At 41.2% G+C, this 6,600-nt stretch overlaps 1 pseudogene; it reads left to right on the plus strand.

The window, feature by feature from the left end:
- Window positions 1-4,656: 4,656 nt before the first annotated feature.
- On the plus strand, window positions 4,657-6,054 carry LOC147663340 (leucine-rich repeat flightless-interacting protein 2 pseudogene; annotated as a pseudogene).
- Window positions 6,055-6,600: the final 546 nt, after the last annotated feature.

Here is a 6,600-nt window from a genome sequence, read left to right on the forward strand (position 1 = left end):
TTACGAAGTTTGCAATTCATTGCAAAGCAAAAACAAGGTGTGTTCTCCCAATGCTCACTGAGTTACCTGCTATTATTACTTCACTCCATTATTCTTTCCTAAGTTCTGTCCCAGACTACCAAAAAATTGAACAATCCATTCTTGGCATTCATCATAATTTCTTCACCAAGTGATTTATCTATATATATTTAATGGCTTCCATAATGGATTCATGTCGCTATAAATGTTTCCCTTTCGTCATTCATCAACTACAATGAGTAACTAAGCCAAAGCTTAGCACATGATAATCAGTGACACCCCACTGTTCTATCAAAAAACCCTCTACCTAGCTTAATCCCTCTAGCTTACCATGTAGTAGAGTAACTTTTCTTACAGCCATGCAAAGTTATTTGATGAACATAATTTATGGTGGTGGGCAAAGCTAGAGAGTAAAGGTGGACTAAGTGGCTGGGATACTTTGTGACCCATGTGTCAAATAAAACCTGTATCCCGTTCCATTCCCTATACTGCAGTGCAGGGTGTGATATAGTACAAGTATTATTATTATTAATCTGCCTCTTTGAAGTCAGTGTAAAATTGACAGACAGATGGAGAAGATCAGGGCCATTGGAGTTAAAGTAAGATAACAAATTGTCCATTACAGCTTCCCCAGCTGCAGACTGCAAAGAGTAGCAAAGTACCTCATGCTAGCATGCCTCCATTAATGTTTCGCAACAAGAATACTAATAATTGTGCTGCATAATGCCTTACTCATTAATGAGAGGTGATTTATTTTTACACACAAAATGTCTGTTTATTTTCTTTTTACAATAAATACTTTGAAAGAAAAAAAATCATTTTTTTATCTGGTGGTATTCTGGCTTTATTCCTTACAGCCAGTCAGTGCTTGTATGTGATGCATGTGTGGGAAAAGCTTGGCCCTATGACTAACCACATCAAACATTTAAATGGCCATAGAGGATCAGCAATGTACTGCTACTGTGCCACCATATAAACAAGTGTTTGCACTGAGCATTATTTACAATTTATCAATTTTCTTTTTTTTTCTGGATACAGTTACTCCTGATGGTCCACCATCTCAGCAGGAGATAGCAGTTTGGCTGTGGCGGCATGGATGGAGGCAATCGAAGTCAAATATTGCCGGCGGGCATCTCTGGAGGAGGAGGAGACATTTGCCACTGCTACAGGCCCCAGCACCTATAGTCAGATGGCAGCACCTCCATCCCAGCCACAACATTATTAGTGCCACCAGCAGCTGGCATTCTGATCCATCACTATTGTTCCTCCCTCCTCATTATACCCAGACCCTTTTCAATGCTGCATCCTTCGCAAGCAGTTGCTTCACCGAGAGGTGGCACTTCTTTACACCAATATTGATGGCGCCCTCTAAAGCCCTTTTTTATTATTTGCTTTGGTGTGAGGGATGTTTTTTGTGGGTGGAAAGGGTGGGAATTGGGAAGGAATGGGAAGTTGGACTTTCTTTTGGACATTGGTTGGGGTGAATTGTTTGAGGAGAGGGGTGGTTCTGTTGTGGGTGGATACAGTGGGTTTTTCTTTTTTTAGCTAAGAAATAAAGAGATATTGTTTGTGCCTGAAATCTTTTTTGTTTTTTACTTTTCACTGTTGCCTTTTAGTGCAACCTGCTTTTTAAAATCCATTCATCAAAGCATACAGCAGTTTGTTATACTATGTCCTACTAACCTCTGTAACTATATTGAGCACTAGGGGAGTATGCCTACGCCTATAATGCCTGCAACACAATATTCCAAACTTCTAAATCTTCAGTAGAAGTTAGTTACTAACTAAACTAGTTCACTTTACTCCATAGTTCTCTTACTTGAATAGATGAAGCAATGGATACTACCTCTCTCAATCTTCGAAAATTGTATTGCAGGGTTTCCCAAGGTGCCTTCATACTGGTGGTGATGTTAGTAGTAGCAGCCTAGCACACTTACAGTAAGGACATCACAAGCAAGGTCCCACTCCCACCTAGGTAAATTCCAAGTGTAGGATTAATCAGAAGGATAATCTATCACAGGCCACTAGATTTAAAGAAAACACCAGACTACCAACCTGATGATATAAAGACCTAAAATTATAACCAAAACTAGCAATAGTACCTTCTTCGCATCAATCAGGATCTTTTATTTAATTTTAGAACAATTCAAAATTAAGTTACAAAATCCGAATCAGAAGTGGACTTAGGACAAGATTAAGCATTTATGCAAAACAAGGTCTGAGTGATGATGTTGATGAATTATGCTATATATGTAAATCATGGATATGAATTATGCGTGGGTGGGTAAGTGGGGCTGGTGTAGACTATTGCTCAGGTAAAAGAAGACCCTGCAGTGAGTTAGTGTCACTTTCACCACATCCACACCACCAAGTGTGTGTTGAATTCATGTCTCCCTCAATATATATATACAGCCTGGGGGAAGAGGGTTAGGGGTTTGATGAATGGATGGGAATATGTAGTTGGGTGAAAGATGTGACAAAGACAAACACTAGACAACAACAATATTCATGAGGTATATGAGATACATACTATCACCATCAAATTTGTTGTAGAAGGAAATGTAGGAATAACAGTTCAATTAAATGTGTTTTAAACAATCCTTCAACCTCAGAGACTCAAGTTATTATATGTTGAAATGTTCTGTCATCTAGGCTTGAAAAAGACAAATTTATGGAGGTGTGAACCCTCACAGTTCAGAAAATTATGAATTTTGAAAGAAAAATGATGCTATATATAAATGCTAAATTGGGTGGTTCTTCTGCATTAGTCTTGAAATGGCCATATTCTTTGGAGCCTGGCTGAACCAGTCTGGTATGATAAGCAAAAGTGTTATTGAACTTTCCCCTTTCATGCAAGAGAAGAGAAAGCCTGTGGGTTGTAAAACAGAAACTGTATTGTAGAGTCAAGGAAAAAGACAGAATGTAAACTTAATGAGGAGTGTACCAAGAGGCAGAACATAGGCTGGTTCAATAATTAATGATGACTAATGTTCAATTAACTGAAAAGTGAGAGCAATTTAACAACCAATCCCAGACAACTAGCTGTATATACTGGGTTGACCAATCTCACAACTGTTTCCATAACATTTAGCTGAGTACATACATCATGTGAGGATGTGACATCACATGTCTGTCTTCAGTTACAACAGGCTCCGCCGGCCACAAACACATATTAAAGGTATTATACATTTGAGCCAGCACACACACACAGTCAGCAGCATTTCCCAAATCAGTGCATGTCTTTCCAGTCCACACAACTGAGTGGACCTCTTAGAGTCATCATCATGTTGGTCTCCCTTTGAAACTAAGTTGCCTAGATGCTTTCGTGAACATGGGAATTCCTTGGACAGTGCTTGTCCGTTTTCTATGTCTAAATACGATGCATGTCACAGACCACTACAGCCACAAGAAGAACAAGGGAACCCTACTCACTTAGGAACCAGGGTACGTATTTTATATAAAATAACAGTTGTTCCAGTGGAGCAATGAATGTATGATCAATAATCAATACACAATACAATGTCTAATAATAGTGTGAAGGTTGCTGAGGATGTAGGAGGGAAAGAACATAACTCATAACACCAATATTGTACCATCATTTGTATTTTTTGCGAGAAAAAATGCTTAATTATTTACATTTTGCATTTCACATGTAGTATTTTGGAAAAGTGTGAAAGGTGTCCCAAGTGTATAGTGTGAACCGAGGGAGTGGTTAAGCATACAGTTGAGTGAAAACAAGTGACAATTATGTACACGGTTTCAGCAAGGGATATTTTACAAGGGAAAAAGGAAAATGACCATTCAAGCGATATTCAATAATGTACACAATGACTATTTAAATTGTAAACACTGATTCTTCGGTTCATTCCCAATGAGCGTCGACGGCGTTTTGACCCATTAGTGGATGGAGGGTCTCGTCAGGACTGGGGCGGTGTGGGACTTCTGTGGGGGTGAGAGAAGGGTGTGAGCTGCGTGTCAGGAAATATGACTTGCACTGAGGACTACAAGAGAAAGAGCCTGGTACCTTGAGATTTAAGATTGATGGCTCAGTGATGGAACGTGTGCCAACCATGCATGAGGTAAGGCTACTTACAGTGGACCCAGCCGGGTACTGTGGCGAGTAGGGAAGAAGGAAAAAGGATATGGTTAAGGATTGTATACAAGGGCAGCGTACGTGGTTACAGAACCCGATGGTGGTGGATAATATGTATAGATATCCGCTTGATGGCTCCCTTTGAAACTAAGTTGCCTAGACGCTTTCGTGAACATGGGAATTCCTTGGACAGTGCTTGTCCGTTTTCCATGTCTAAATACGCTGCATGTCACAGACCACTACAGCTGCAGGGCTATAATGTTCATGCTGCTGCTGCAGTCTATTCCTGGCCTCTGCCCTGTGAGCCGCATCCGGTGCTGGCAGCAAGGGCCACGGCAGCATCTCCACCCTCTTCCTGCCCGGGCTGCCACAGCCGCCACAGTGTAACCCGGGCGGTCGGGGAACGCCAGACTCCAGGGTCGCGGCACAGGGAGCCCGCATCACAGTCACCGCTAGCTGCCAGGACAACAGTCCCCGGCCCAGGGGCTAAGGAGCAGTCACCCTGCCCTGACCCTAGTGCTGTGGAGGCATTGTCGCATCTGGGGGTGACTGGGGTCCGGCCTGCAGCTTAGGACCCTTGGCTGGTCTGAAGTTCGTGGATTTATTTTAAACCCTCTTAAAGTAAAACCTTACGAAGCAGAAATAAAAATGGGGACACCTGGTCATGGATGGAAACGCACTCCTTTTAAAGACAGACTATCCGCAGCGGATGAAGCATTAAGTCACATTGCCAGAGAGGCTGAAGCAAGACTTGGAGCCAAGCAAGCAGTCTGTGCAGAAGCAAGAGATATACGAATGCAAGAATTGGAAAGACAACAAAAAGAGCTGGAAGGGAAGGCAGAAAAGCAAAACTCAGAAACGTTTTCAAGGCCATCATCTAGGAATGCTAACTCTGGACTGCCTGGGTCTTTTACTCCCCTCAGTGGCTCTTCCTCAAGACGTGGCAGTGGTGATACCAGCAGTTTGATAGATCCTGATGCTTCTTTAAGTGAATTACGGGACATCTATGATCTTGAGGACCAGATACAAGATGGAGAAGGGAGATACATGCAGGGACTTAAAGAACTAAAAGAATTTATAACTGAAGTCAAAGACAAATATAAGAAAGCCATGGTTTCCAATGCCCAGCTAGATAATGAGAAAAGCTATTTGAATTATCAAGTCAATATGTTAAAGGATGTTATTGAAGAGATGGAAGAACAAATGGCAGAGTACTACAGAGAAAACAAAGAGAAGTCAAGGGAACTGGAAAGGCAAAAGCATGCATGTAGTGTTTTCCAGCATAAATTGGATGAACTTAAAGAAGGCATTTGACAGAAAGATGAACTGATAGAGAAACATGGGTTGGTTATCATCCCCGACGGAACACCGAAAACCACGATCCTGTGGTTGGTGCAATAACTGTGGTTTCAGAGGACCTGCCCATGTTTTGGAATCTGCAGGCAAGGGGCCTTTAGATGTAAGGCTACGGAAGATAGCCGAAGAAAAGGATGAATTACTGTCACAGATCAGAAAGCTGAAGTTTCATTTAGAAGAGGAATGCCAAAAGAACTTAAAGCATGAAAACAAAACCACAGATTCAGCCATACTGGAAAATGGTTCTGATTTGCAGCTAATAGAGATGCAACAAGATGCCAACAGACAAATTAGTGAATACAAATTTAAGCTTTCGAAAGCGGAGCAAGATATTACAACAATGGAGCAAAATATTGCAAGACTCGAAGGACAGGTGATGAGGTATAAATCTGCTGCAGAGAATGCTGAACAGGTGGAAGATGAACTTAAAGCAGAAAAGAGAAAACTTCAGCGAGAGCTTCGAACTGTACCAGACAAGATAGAAGAAATGGAGATGACCAACATCCACTTAGTGAAACGCTTGGAGAAAATGAAGGCCACGAGGACTGTACTACTTACTCAGCAGTAGAGAGAAAGGAATGCTGGAAACTGCACTGCTCCTTGGAATAATTAGCCCTTACTTATAATACGTACTTTCTCAATGGCACAAAATGTCGAACATCTTCCCCAGTGTTCAGAGTATTTTAGCATCATAATTTAGCAACATTTTATAATTTATGAGAGAATGGAAACCAGTGTGAATCTTATTGAACAATGGTGGGTTTTCCTGTTCAGCTTGGTTCTAGATTAATGAGCCGGGGCACAAGATGCTGTATGACTGTTTTTGGAGAGGAAGGGGGACAAGGTGGAATAGAACATTCTAATTTGTTCACAATTATATAATCAATTTTATTTTAACAAACTCTGCTGCTTTACGATGCTGGGCTTTCGGAGACTGCTGTATGAAACAGAAGAGGATGCACTACGACATCTCTAAGAACTATACTTGCTCAAGGCTACGACCGTTTATGAAACAAGACACCCCACAGGACAAGTGCCTTCTGCTTTGTGCAATATGGGCATCAATGCTGTTCAATTGTTCAAACCTATTACATACTGAAATAAATGAATGCTAACATTTAAATTTAAAAAAA

Source organism: Lissotriton vulgaris, unplaced genomic scaffold (assembly GCF_964263255.1).
Source record: "Lissotriton vulgaris unplaced genomic scaffold, aLisVul1.2 SCAFFOLD_10070, whole genome shotgun sequence".
NCBI classification, from domain to species: Eukaryota; Metazoa; Chordata; class Amphibia; order Caudata; family Salamandridae; genus Lissotriton; species Lissotriton vulgaris.